This window comes from Syzygium oleosum, unplaced genomic scaffold, assembly GCF_021117445.2.
Source record: "Syzygium oleosum isolate NSW1041296 unplaced genomic scaffold, Sole_v2.1 Sole_v2.07, whole genome shotgun sequence".
In the NCBI taxonomy this organism is placed as follows: Eukaryota; Viridiplantae; Streptophyta; class Magnoliopsida; order Myrtales; family Myrtaceae; genus Syzygium; species Syzygium oleosum.
In genome coordinates, this window is record NW_026607491.1 from 12,271,628 (window position 1) to 12,286,058 (window position 14,431).

The following is a 14,431-nucleotide window of genomic DNA, read 5'->3' on the forward strand; positions in this document are numbered from 1 at the left end:
AGATCAAGATCAGAAACAAGAGGAGGGTCAGCTAATGGCGGATCATGAGCAGAAGATGACGTAGTGGTGTCAGGAGGAAGGGGGGAAATAGTAGCTACTCGAGGACGTCGAGTATAAACCTGGAGAGGAGGAGGTTCCTGTGTAGAGACTGGTGAAGTGGTTGGAGCAATTGACTGAAGGGTAGTCATATAGACGTCTTCATCCAACTCAGTAACAGAAATTGGAACATCATGATAAGGAGTGGTTTGAAAAAATGAAACATCAGCAGTTATAAAGTATTTTCTCAATAATGGAGAATAACAGCGATATCCCTTTTGAGTACGGGAATAACCTAAAAACATACACTTGATGGCCTTTGGATCAAGTTTCGATACTCTAGGTCGATGATCACGAATAAAACAGACACAACCAAAAATACGGGGTGGTAAGACAAAGAGTGACTCATTTGGAAACAAAGTAGAAAATGGAATACCACCTCGCAAAACAGAAGAGGGCATGCGATTAATAAGATAGCATGCAGTCAGAACAGCATCAGACCAAAAAGTTTGGGAACCTTCATTTCAAACAACATGGATCTAGTAACATCCAATAAGTGTCTATTCTTTCTTTCAGCAACACCATTCTGCTGTGGTGTATTAGGACAGGAAGATTCATGGATCATATCATGTTGAGTCATAAAATCAGAAAGGGTGCGGAAAAGTACTCTTTAGCGTTATCAGAACGCAAAACTTTAACCTGCACTCCAAATTGAGTATGAATTTCATATACAAATGCACGAAATATAGAAAACAATTCTGAACGATTTTTCATTAGATATAACCAAGTGACCCTGAAATAGTCATCAACAAAAGTAACAAAATATCTGAAACCCAAATTGGAAGCCACATGACAAGGACCCCAAATATTTGAATGAACTAACAAAAAAGGGGACGCTACTTGTTTAATGACTCGTGGTGAGTAACTAATATGATGTAATTTGACAAGTTGGCATGACTCACACTCTAAACTAGGAAGGGATCTAAAACTAAAATCTAACTTATGAAGGCTATGTAGAGAAGGATGACCAAGGCGATAATGGATCTGATGTAAAGAGGCAACACTAGGACATGCAATGGAAGGAGCGTCTTCAAGTACATACAACCCCTCTGCCTCACGTCCTCTACCAATCGTCCTCTTTGTAGCCAGATCCTGAAAAATACAAGAGTCAGGGTAGAATGTTACTGAACACTAAAAGTTTTTGGTTAGTTTACTGATAGACATGAGGTTAAATGGAAATTGAGGAAGGTAAAGCACTGAGGGCAATGGCAAAGAAGGAGTTGGATAAACTGTGCCAACCCCTTTAACATGTGTAGATGATCCATTGACTATGGTTACCATGGATGAAGATGAAGTAAGAGAGGAAAATATACCCGAAAGACCTGACATGTGGTCAGAAGCCCCTGAATCAATGATCCAAGGACGAGAAGCAGCTGAAAGGCATGTAGTAACATTACCTGCATGTACCAAAGTGGCAGTGGAAGAAACAGGCTATGAAATTTGAGACTGGGTGTACCGTGCAAACTCCTCATCAAACATAACAACTACCTTGCCTTCAGAAGACTATGGAGAAGAATTAGTACCAGAAGCAGTATGTGCAAACTGTTGTTGCTGCCCTGATCTTCCATGTAGCTTGTAACAAAATTTCTGAATATGGCCAGGTTTGCCACAGTAATGACAAAGCCGTGTGGCCCCTGAGTTGTTGGTAGACACATGCTGTTGGCCTTGGCCTCTCCCTGTTCCTTCACCTCGGCCTCCCCCTCGACCACCACTTTCACTACTATATCCTCCACGATTTCCTCCATCACTCCTACTACCACTACCCAATCGAGATTGGAACACAAGAGCTGAACTATCTGCCATAGATGTAATATCCTGAGCAGACTCACAAGATACCCAAAGTGCTCGAGCAAACGTATCGGTGAGTGATGTGATAGCCTCTCCTCCAAGAATTTGAGACCTAACAGTTTCATATTCATGACCAATGCCTGCTAGAAATGCCATTACAGCCAATTGTTCTCTTTGAAGTTGCATTTGCTGAACATTGGCTGAAATGGGAAGAACAGCATTCAACTCCTCATACATTCTCTTAAACTAAGCAAAGTATTGCGTAATAGGATGTCCCTTCCTTTCAGATCGGTAAAACTCCTGCGATAACTCATAAACTCGTGTCGCGCCGCGCTTTTTCTTTTTTGGGACTTTCGGGATTTGCGCGCTAAGGAGGTATTTCCGTGTAAAGGTCTCTCCCAGACCATACCTCACGTGACAGCGGATGGTAGTTTCCTATTTAGTCTAAGTTTTTGATTTTGGAGTCGCTACTAGTCATTATTGGTAGGTAGACTAGAAACCTAATCAGGGTATGGGAGAAATACCACAATTCTACGAATCAGAGATTCTAGGTATGGGAACTTGGTTACGTTAATGATCCCAAATCAAGATCTTTAACGCCCTTTCAGTACCTAAGAACGATACGATGTCTAACGTGTCATGCAAATTTCCGAAGCTTACCCACTAATTCTATCCATTCTAGTCGCAGGAAAATCAGTCAAAAATTAAATGCGCAATCAATGTCAATCAAATCAATCAATCCTAAATGGTTTCTAAAAATGAAAATCAATCAAAATATCCAAATCCTAATGAAGCCCTAGAATCTTATTCATTTCATGATTTGCATTTTTTAGGGTTTTAGGGTTTTTTAGGGGTTATAAACCCTGAATTTGAGATTTTCTATTTTGAAAAGTAGTTTTGAAAATAATCAAAACTGTTTGAAGCGTGGTTTTTTTTTAGCTTAACACAAACTGTTTGAAAACTTGATTTTAAGCTGACCAGAAACTTTTGAAACCTGATTTGGAAACATGCATTCTTTGCATTAATGCATTTCAGACAATCAAATTTCCTTTTCGAGGAATTATTTGAACAAAATGCTTGCAATCTTTCAAGAAATGCTTGAAATGATTATTTGGAAGACCTTCATTAGAAAGGATTTGTTTCAATCTATGAGCTTGGTCTTTTCTCTATTTGGTTGAAATGGGATTTGTCTGATATCCCTCAATTTTATCTCTCTTAATTAATCCTTAGGTGTTCGGAGATATTCGCAATGTATACAATCCAATTGATCCGATAAGGTCTTTCAAAAGGTTGTAATATTAGCTTGGTCAATGGCTATTCAAAGGATAGGCATTTCGAGGCCAAGAAAAAGAATTTCATCATACCTGACTTCGGGTCTACAAGTTAAGAACCTCGAGGACAAGACAAGATACTATTGCATACACTTCTTTGAGTGATGACTTCTTATCATAAAGTCATGTTTCTACTCTCAACATCCCAATCTGAAAAGTCTTTGGGGAGAGGTTGTATTGTTGGTATTGGGTAGGCTCAAAAGGCTCATTTGTTTGAATTCAGGGTTTTTATGAAATTGGTGATCTTCTTGGCATCACCACTCTTTTCCTCTTTTGTTCACTAGGGATATTTCTTTTATGAACATCAGAGTCCCCTAAACATTCATTACAATCTCTTTTCTTTTGCTCATTCTCACTTGTTGTGATCTATGATCTCTCATGATCTTGGCTTTGCTTTGTCATGACTTTTTTTGTCATTTCGAGCTTTCTTTTGAACTCTCTTTTCTTTCTTATTTTCCCCGGGCATTTGGCCTTGCTTTTACTAGGCACACTGCTTTTTCATGCCCCAGATTTTTTTGCCTTTGATCTTTTTGTATTCTAAGGACTCTGTGTCATGTCCTTTTGTTTCTTATCTATTAGAGTGGATCATATGCTCATGCTCCAGTGTGAAGAGATGATCACCAATTTAGGGTTCTGAAATGAATATATTCAGGCTCAATTGGGCTTTGCCAAAGGTAATGTATTTGGGTATAAGAAATGAAGTGCTCTTCTTCTTTTTGGGATGCCTTGAGCTTCCATATGACTTCATATGAAGTTATCATAGAAAGATTGATGCGAGAGTATGTAATAAAATTTTTCTTGATCCTATTCTCCGTAGCTGTCAATCACAAACTTCCTGATTTGCCCCAATGTAGGGTGGTTCTTAACAGGGTTATTTTGGAAAAACTTCTCCACTGTTTTGGCTCAAATTTGGTTTGCAAAGGGGTAAGCATGTGTTTGGGATAGTGAAATGACTGCTTTTCATCATTTCAATCCATGTAATCATTGCGAACATCCCTTATTTCCTTCGGATGAGTTTTTCTCACTCACTTCTTCATTTTGACTTTGAGTATATAAGGGACGTGTTTGAATATGGCTTACCTTTCATCATTTGATGGTCTTTCTATTCGATTTGATCCAAACTTTTTCTTTGAAATTTTTCAAAGCCTTTTGTCAAATTATCCCTTTTAGGGGATTTTGATACTTAATGCATTCTCAAAGAAAGCGTGTTTCAAAACTTTTGATTTGAAATATTGCCGAGGTATTTCCTTTTCAAAACAATCTGTTTTGTTTTGCTTAGTCTTAGTGTCATTCTGCTTGGGGAAGAAGAAATTTGATTTTCTCTTAGAAATGCAACTTCTTTAACACGTACACTCACGATTTAGGGATACTTGTATGATCAACTTACCAAGATCCCTCTTGTTTGCATGTTTTTGCTTTGATTCCACTGGGGATTTTTCTTTTGTTGCTCCCTTTTCTTTGTCTCCCTGAGAATGATAAAAAGAAAAGCACATTAGGGAATATCAATGGAAAATAGAATTGGAAGTGATACTTCCCTCTATTATCTAACTACTTTGTTGGGAATTCTGAAACCATCGACTGGTTCGGACTCCTTTTGCCTTCTTCTGCACAATAGATAAACATGTTTATGAAATGCATGGTATGCATGATATGCATGATATGCACATGTCCTAAAGTGACCCGAATCTTTTCTTGAATGTTCGTCTTCATTTCATGGATAGAAAATCTTGACAGCATCTGCATTTACAGGATAGGCCAATTCTGTTCCTGCCGTATCTACAAGAATCAATGCTCTTCCAGGAAAAACTTTCTTGACAATGTATGGACCCTCATAATTCGGAGTGAATTTGCCACGAGGATCTGAATTGTTGAAGACGACTTTTCTCACTACTAAATCTTTCGTTTTGAAATGTCTTGGTTTCACTTTTCGGTTAGAGGATTTAGCCACTCGTCTTTAATAGGCTTGTCCATGGCATATAGCTCTTAATCTCTTTTCATCGATCATGTTGAGTTGTTCATATCTTTGTTGAATCCACTCAGCTTCTGAAAGCTTCAATTGAGATAGTATCCTCAATGAAGGAATTTCTGCTTCAACAGGTAGCACTGCTTCCATTCCATAAATCAAGGAAAACGGGATTGGTTGCCCCAGTTGATGTTCGAATTGAAGTTCGGTATGCCATCAGAGCATACGGTAACCTTTTGTGCCAATCACGATAATTTTCGGCTGTCTTGGCCAGTATTTTCTTGATATTCTTATTTGCCGCTTCAACTGCTCCATTCATTTGTGGACGATATGGAGATGAGTTCAGATGTTGGATGTGGAAGTATTCGAGTAAGTCTTCCACAATCTTGTTGTTTAGATTTGAGCCATTGTCCGTAATTATTGCTTTTGGAACTCCATACCTAGCAATGATATCCCGCCTAATGAATCTTGCAACATTCTTGGCAGTAACATTCGTGTAGGAGTTTGCTTCAATCCATTTAGTGAAATAGTCAATAGCAACCAGGATAAACCGGTGCCCATTTGAGGCCTTGGGGTTGATTGGACCAATCATATCAATGACCCATATTGAAAATGGCCATGGCTCGGACATTTGATGTAGCTCATTTGGCGGTGCATTAATTTTGTCTCCATAAACTTGACATTGATGGCAACATCTCACATGTTGGATGCAATCTGTTTCCATTGTCATCCAATAATATCCCAACCTCATAATCTTTCGAGTTAAAAGATGTCCATTCATGTACGGTCCACATTCACCCTCATGAATTTCTTTCATGATCTGTTCAGCTTCTGTAACATCTATACATCTTAGTAGGGTTGAATCAAATGATTTCTTATAGAAGGTTTGACCACTGAGGAAGAATTTGTTGGCTATCTTCCTTATAAATTTCCTGTCATTTGGTTGGCTTTCTTCAGAAAATTCTCCTGATTGAAGATATTTTTTTGATGTCATGATACCATGGTTCGTGGTCAAACTCTGCTTGGACCATTATGCAATGAGCTGGTTGTTCAATAATATTAATTCTCAATAGTTTTATATCCATACTATCTTCAGCTTGTAGTAAAGATGACAAAGTCGCAAGAGCATCTGCAAAATGATTCTGAGCTCTTGGGAGATAATTAAATGTTACTTTTTCGAAGTTTTCCATCATCTCTTCTAAGTATCTGTGACAAGAAATTAGTTTGGCATCTCGAGTTTGCCATTCACCAGTTGTTTGCAATATGATGAGCATAGAATCTCCATATACTTGCAACCTTTTTACCTTCATTGAAAGGGCTAATTGCAAGCTAAGAATGCATGCTTTATATTCAGCAATGTTATTGGTGCATGAAAATACCAATTTCGCAGATACCGGATAGTGTTGGCCTTCTGGGGAGATCAGTACTACCCCAGTTCCTGATCCAGATAAATTGATTGCACCATCAAAATACATGGTCCGTTTATCATCGACCAGTGTTGATATATGATCATCAAGTTGCTCTTCAGGATTGGCGATATTCTGTGAATTTTCTGCCAATATGTCTGCTATTGCTCGTCCTTTGACTAACTTTTGGGATGAACTTCTGACGTCAAATTCAGATAACAAGACTTGCCACTTTGCTAATTTTCCGACCAAGGAGGATTTCTCAAGAAGGTACTTGATCGGATCATTCTCAGTCACTAGCAAAATTGATGATGAAGGGTATATTGCCTTAATCTGTGTAATACCCAAATCAATGCAACGCACGTCTTCTCGACTGCCGGGTAATTCATTTATGATGTTGTGAACTTCTTGCTCAAGTAATAAATAGCTTGTTCTTTACCATCATTTGCTCTTCTTTGTATAAGCACCGCTTCTAACGACTCATAGTGAATCGTCAAATATAAGATCAACGGAATTCCAGGGATTGGTGGTACCAGCACTAGTGGGCACACCAAATATTCTTTGACCTTGTCAAAGGCTTGTTGACATTCTGCATCCCACTTTACTTTGGCATTTTTCTTCAATAATTTGAACAATGGTTTAGCAGTCTCAGAAAGCTAGTAGATGAAACGGGCAATGTAGTTTAATCGCCCCAATAAGCTTCTCTTTTCTTTTACCGTAGAAGGAGTCTTTAAGTCATATATTGCCTTGATCTTGGAGGGATCTATTTCGATGCCCCTGCTACTGACCACAAATCCTAGCAGTTTGCCGGATTTTGCCTTAAATACACACTTGTTGGGGTTCAATCGCAACTTGTACTTTCTAAGTCTTTCGAATAACTTGCGAAGTATCTCAACATGATCTTCTCCTTGTTCGGATTTTGCGATCATGTCGTCCACATATACCTCGATTTCTTTGTGCATCATGTCATGGAACAAAGTTACCATTACCCTTTGATATGTGGCACCAGCATTTTTCAAACCGAAAGGCATCACCTTGTAACAAAATGTGCCCCATGGTGTTATGAAGGACGTCTTCGCCTTATCCTCTTTCTTCATGAGGATTTGATTATATCCTGAGAAACCATCTATGAATGAAAATGTTTCGAACCCAGCAGTGCTATCCACTAATACATCGATATGTGGAAGCGGGAAATCATCCTTAGGGTTTGCTTTATTTAGGTCACGATAATCAACGCACACCCGTACTCGACCATCTTTCTTCATTACGAGTACTATATTGGCAACCCATTTTGGATATGGTACTACTTCAATGAAACCGACTTTAAGCAATTTTATCACTTCTTCTTCTATTTTCTTTGCCAAGTCCGGCTTCGTTCGCCGAAGTTTCTGCTTCTTTGGTGGAATACTTGGATCGATTGGCAAAGCATGTTCAACTATGCTCGGATCAAGGCCTGACATGTCAGCATAAGACCATGCGAATATATCTTGATATTCTCCGAGCAAATCTGTGATTCTTTCTGCTTCCGCCGAGGAAAGACTTTCTCCAATCTTAATTTCTTTGGGATTCTCTTTATCTCCCAGATTAATAGTGATCGTTTTCTCTAATGTGAGTGGTTTTGATTCTTCATGACGAATCCATTCCCTTCTGACCCATTCTTCATCCTCATTATCCACTTCAATATCGCAAGTGATCTCCTTGGAAAGATTTAGGTCACACATGAGCCTATTATGAATATGCGAATGCTCATACCTGACATGTAATAAACATGATTAGTAATTACATACGAAGTAAGTAACATACATGGTCCTATGAAAAACCTTTTGGAAATTCATTTTGAAATTTATTTTGAAAGAATATAAAGACAGAGCTAGTCCTCATATCATCAGACTTCCTTGCTCTTAAAATCATTTTCGCAATGAGGAGCAATATAGAAACCCAAAGCCTCAAGCCTCACGAATGAGGATAATGTTCATCATAGGTTTGGTTTTGTTTCTACATGTCCTTAACAAAACATTTGACCACTTTTATTGAATTGAAAGACGTGATTACATCTATATCAACAGGAATGTAAATTGCGACTGAACTAAAGTTGCAAATGAAATCACAAGAAATTTGAAATTGTGATCAACAAAATGCAATGGAAAAAGCTAGTAGTAAAAGTTTAAGAGAATCTTCCTACTCCAGTGCGTAGGTATCTTCTGCCTCAATTATGATAACGTTGATGGTATTCTCTTCGAATAAACCAGGCAGAATAGATTATTTATCTGCATGTAAGACTTCTTCTTAAAGTAGCTTGGAAAGTCCAGGAAAAGTTTCCTTGATGTGAATCTGATGATAGGGAAGCTCTTTAGCTTTGCCCTTCCATATGGATGGATTAATGATGCGATCACCTCGGCTTCTACAGCCTCCATGGTTCTTTCGACCTCGGCCTTGGCCTCCATGGTGATTTTTAGAGCTATCTGGAATATAACCTACACCGTGTTTCATTCTTGTAGCAAGCGGAGTGATAGGTTCTTTGATTCCTTGAGATTTCGATCCAAGACCATTACCGGGAGTAAATCCATACTGGCATGACACCCTTCCAGACATAATAGATGGTGTTGAGAACTCCGGGGATTTTATGATGCAACCGGCAGGAATTTGCACCATTGAGATCATTTCGAAGGAATGATTGTCGCGCCGCGCTTTCTTTCTTTTTTGGGGTTTTCGGGATTTGCGCGCTAAGGAGGTATTTCAGTGTAAGGGTCTCTCCCAGACCATACCTCACGTGACAGTGGAAGGTAATTTCTTATTTGGTCTAGGTTTGTGATTTTGGAATCGCCACTAGTCATTATTGGTAGGTAGACTAGAAACCTAATCGAGGTACGGGAGAAATACCACGATTCTACGAACCAGAGATTCTGAGTACGGGGACTTGGTTACGTTATTGATCCCAAATTGAGATCCCTAACGCCCTTTCGGTACCTAAAAACGATATGATGTCTAACGTATCATGCGAATTTCCGAGGTTTACCCACTAATCCTATTCGTTCTAATCGCAGGAAAGACCAAACAAGTATTAAACACACAATTGAAGTCAATCAGATCAATCAATCCTAAGTGGTCTCTAAAAACGAAAATCAATCAAAACACCCAAACCCTAATGAAGCTCTAGAAGCTTATTCATTTCATGATTTATATTTTTTTAGGGTTTTAGGGTTTTTTTAGGGGTTATAACCCCTGAATTTGGAATTTTCTAAAAATGCCACTTGGGCACTTCCGAAAATTCAAATTTCACTTTTTATGGTTGGCCACGATGTTTTTGGACCATACTGTGAATTTTCAAAATTTTTGATTTTTTGATTTTTTTTTCGGAAAATTTTATTTGACCGAGAATTGATTTTTATGATTTTCTGAAAATTTTTATGAATTTTTCAAGTTTTCAATTTTTTTTATTGATTTTCCAAATTTTTTATATTTTTATGAATTTTTTATGAATTTTCTGAAATTTTTTTGAATTTTTTACGAATTTTCTATTTTTTTTTTGTGAATTTTCTGTTTTTCTGATTTTTGAAATTTTCCAAAAAATATATATATATATTTTTTATATTTTTTATTTTTGGTTTTTTTATTTTTTTTAGTTGTTTAGATTTTTTTAGTATTTTTTAATTTTTTTTTAAAATTCCCGCCGGGAAAATGAACTGGACCGGCCCGGTTCAACCCGGTTCGGCTTGACCGAACCGGGTCTCGCCGGCGCCGATCGACGGTCACCTTCTTCGGCGAGTCCAGCACCCAAAACAGCACCGTTTCAACCTTTTTTCATTTTGGCATTTCTTTGAACAGTTGGTAGGCATGAACCTTAGTCCTAAGTTTTCGAGACCGCCACTTCAAGCCTTTCTCCGGCGGTCTTCCGGTGATATTTTGGTGTCGATTTTAGGTTCTTTATCATCCTCACATCACCACTTATCATCCCAGCCTAATCAACTCGCCACCGGACCTTCGTCAGCCGGCAAAAAATCGACCTAAACAACCTAACTTGCAAACTGTTCTTAACTAGCTATTCAAACTTCTAAATCACAATACAGAGCGCCCTAACCGTCTATCTTGATCAAAATAGGTATCAAATCATCACACAAGGTAAGGGAATGCTAACTTGACTGGCCTATGGCCACGGTGACGCTCCGGCAAGGACCTCCGAGCTCCGGCGAAGTGGTTTTCATGCATGGCCGACTCGGTTTATGCAAGTTTAACACCCCAAATGCAATGAGACAACACCAAATGTGATTAGAAACATGTTTTTAACACAAAAATGCTTAAAATCATCAACGAGATCGCATGAACATTCACTTTGGAACTAAACGCAATTCTAGAAATTCTAGAAAAACAATGACCGTGAGCGATATTTACCTGCTTCGTTGGAGAGTCAAACGAGGTTTCTGAGTTGATCTGCGGCTATAGAGAGTTTCTTCGACACCCAGGCTTCAAGTTGGTGGTCTTGGGATCACCGGAAAGGCTCCGGATACACCGGCAGAGCTCAAGTTTCAGACCTTCGCGATCATGCTTTCCCGAGGAGGAAATCTCCTGTTTAATCGATTTGGCGGCGCCGTCAATCAACCAGAGCCGATCACTCGATCCAGGGATCTCTACTCCTCTCACTCTCTCTCAACTTCGCGCTCTTTCTCTCTGTTTCTCTCTCTTCTCTCTCTCTTTCTCTCTCTAGCAATCTGTCGAACACCTTCCTTCTCGCCTTCAGTTTTTTTCGTTTTTGTTCTGCGATTTTTGCCGCTCAAAGTTCGTTGGAACCGGTCTCTGATCGGTTCGATCGGTTACCTGGTGCCAGCTAGATATTTTCCAGCTGGCCACATCGATTAAAACGTGCTATATTTCCCATACTAAGTCGGCAAAGTTTTGGCCGCGAGTTGGTTTTCTTGGGTTTTTTTGTGCATTGGATGAGTCGGGCGAAGAAGGTGAGTAACTCGGGTCGGGTCGGGTCGACCCGGTCGACCTAGTAGGCCCGGGTTGGTCTAAATTCTCAAATTCGACCCGATTTAAACCCAATTTTCCAAATTTAATCCCAAAATTGAACTCCCCATCATATTCCGAACCCAAATATATAATTTTCTCCAATTTTTATTATAATTGTGTCCAAGATTTTCTCATTTTTGTATTCGGGTTAATAGGGTTTTGTTCAATTTGATGTCCTAATGACCTGATTATGAAAAATTGATGCCAAAATTGGATTACCCACACCTGATTAACCTTAGAAATGAGAGTCTCATATTTCGACAATTTCATATTGGGCACGATTCCCAATTTGGGTTCAAAATTCTTAATTTTCAATCGAATTTTGGGTATTTTTTATTTTTATGTCAAATTGTGCAATTGGACTGACCATTATGCAATTCAAGGTCCCAGAATCATTTGTTGTGAAGACACTATGACTTAAAAATGACTAGGAAAAATTTAATTGCATTTTTTGTTCAATTCGGGTTTAATTTTGCCCAATTTTGGGAAAAAACATATACCCAATTGAGATTTTTTAAAATTGATGATGTATTCATGAAATTGGATTTAAAATAAGACTAATGACTATTTTTATGGAATTTTCTGATTCCATTTGCCATTTTTCTTGATTTTCTCACGTATTTTGACTAAAAGAAATTAAGGAAAACTGCAGAAAAATGCTAAAAAATTATTTTTTGGTTTAGAAATAGATTTCTAGGCTTGGCCAAGATTCCTAGTCCTAATTTTGAAAATATAAAAAAGAGCTAAAAATTAGGTGTTAACATGATAACTTGATTTTTCTTTCACTTCGGGTTCGACATACGGTATTGCACTCTCTTTGTAAGTGGTGAAATCCGTCTCCCCGTGTACGATGATCATCTTACCATTAATGACGAACCTGACCTTCTGATAGAGGCTTGAAGGAATGGCACCAGCCATATGAATCCAAGGTTTTCCGAGTAACAAGTTGAAAGTCCTCGGAATATTCACTAATTGGAAGTCAATCAGGAAAGGCACAGGGCCAATGTTCATCTCGAGCTCGATATCACCAATAACGTCTTTCTTCATTCCATCAAACGAACGCATAGTTACCTTAGAAGGTTTGATGAGCTCTTCGCTAATCTCCAAGCGATGCAGTGTGCTTAATGGACACAAATTAAGTGCGGAACCATTATCGATCAGTACATGTGATACCTCCTTGCCCCGGCATTTGACGGCAATATACAGAGCCTTATTATGAGAACGCCCGTCAATTGGGAAATCTTCATCGGAGAAGGCAATTTGATCCTTTAGAAGAATAGTGTCTACAAAGTCTTCCAATTGTACTTCATTAATTGTCTCCGGGACGTGCACTTCATTGAGAAGCTTTATAAGCACCATTTTGTGGCTTTCTGAAGTCTTGAAGAGATCCAACAGAGAAATTTGGGCCGGCATCTTTCTTAGCTGTTTAATTACCTCAAATTCGCTCGTCTTCATGACTGAAAGCAATTGTTTGACATCTTCTTCGGTTACTCCTTTCTTCTCATGCTCACCTTATTTCGGGACATTGCATCTCCCCGATCAGGTTATAGCATCAACTTCTTTGGGAGAGTAATCCCAAGGTACACACTTAGTATCAAACTTTTTTTGGAGGGAGAGTGATAATCACAGGCTGTGTTTCTTTTCCTTCAATCCTTAGTTGATCAATGGGAAGTTGGATAGTGATTGGTTCGTCAGGACCTTCCTCCTCCTTATATTTATCTACCTCATCAAGCTTGATTAGAAATGGTATAATCATAGATACCATGCTCTTATTGACTTCGTCAGCATCCATTCCACCCCTACCATTAGGTGTGATCATTTCCTTCTTGAATTCCCACGGAGGGGCTGTATATTTGACACGGTAATTATACCGGCCACTATCTTGATCAAGAAAATCGATAACTTCACCTTGTTTTCGTGCTTTTCGAGCAAATCACCTATCACCTCGGCGAATCTTTTTCTGCTTTTCCTCTTCTCGATTTTCATTTTCTTCGAGATTTAGTTGGCTAATTGGGACCTCGTCCATGCCACCCCATCCGTCCAGTACAATGTCTTCATTTTTTAACGCCTATGGTGGTGGAGTATATTTGACACGGTAATTGTATTTATCGCTGTCTTGACCGAGTAAGTCTATGGTTTCGCCTTCTTTGGATGATTTCTGGGTGAAATGCCTTTCACCCTGTTGGACTTTTTTTTTCTCCATTTCATCCTCATCTGTTTTATCTTGGAGCATTTCCTTCATAGATAGGGCTTTCTCCTCAGGACTGGTTTCATCATCCATACCACCCAAGCCATTAGGCACAATTACCTCATTTTTGAATGCCCATGGCGGTGGGGTATATTTCACTTGAAAGTTATACCTTCCGGAGTCTCCTCCTAGGTTGTCTATAATCTCGCCTTTTAGGAGTGCTTCTTGACGAAATCGGGCATTTCCTAAACGATAAGCTTTAATCTTGACCTCATATTCATCTTCATTGTCAGATTTGATCACTATTTCTTCATCTTTGATCATATTTACTGTATTGTGCTCAGGAAGAGGATTCTGATGTACATTTGGCTCGGGCTCTTGGAAGTTTAATATCTTCTTGTTAATGAGCTATTGAACCTTGTATTTTAGAGTGGGACAATTATCTATATCATGTCCCCTTTCTCCCATGTGATAGGTGCAGGTTTTTGATTCATCGTACCAAGAAAATCTCGTGGGACTGTCTCTCGATACTTCTTTGGCCACCAAATGCCTTTCTAGAAACATTGGTAATAGCTTTGACAAGGGTCAGGGCAAAGGTGTGTATTGCCTCACGGGCCTTTTATTTGGCTCAAACTGCCTTGAGTTTTTCCGA

The 14,431-nt window shown here is 38.8% G+C and overlaps 1 pseudogene; it reads right to left on the reverse strand.

Annotated features, from left to right (window-relative positions):
* Positions 1 to 1,159: 1,159 nt before the first annotated feature.
* On the reverse strand, positions 1,160 to 2,201 carry LOC115670680 (uncharacterized; annotated as a pseudogene).
* Positions 2,202 to 14,431: the final 12,230 nt, after the last annotated feature.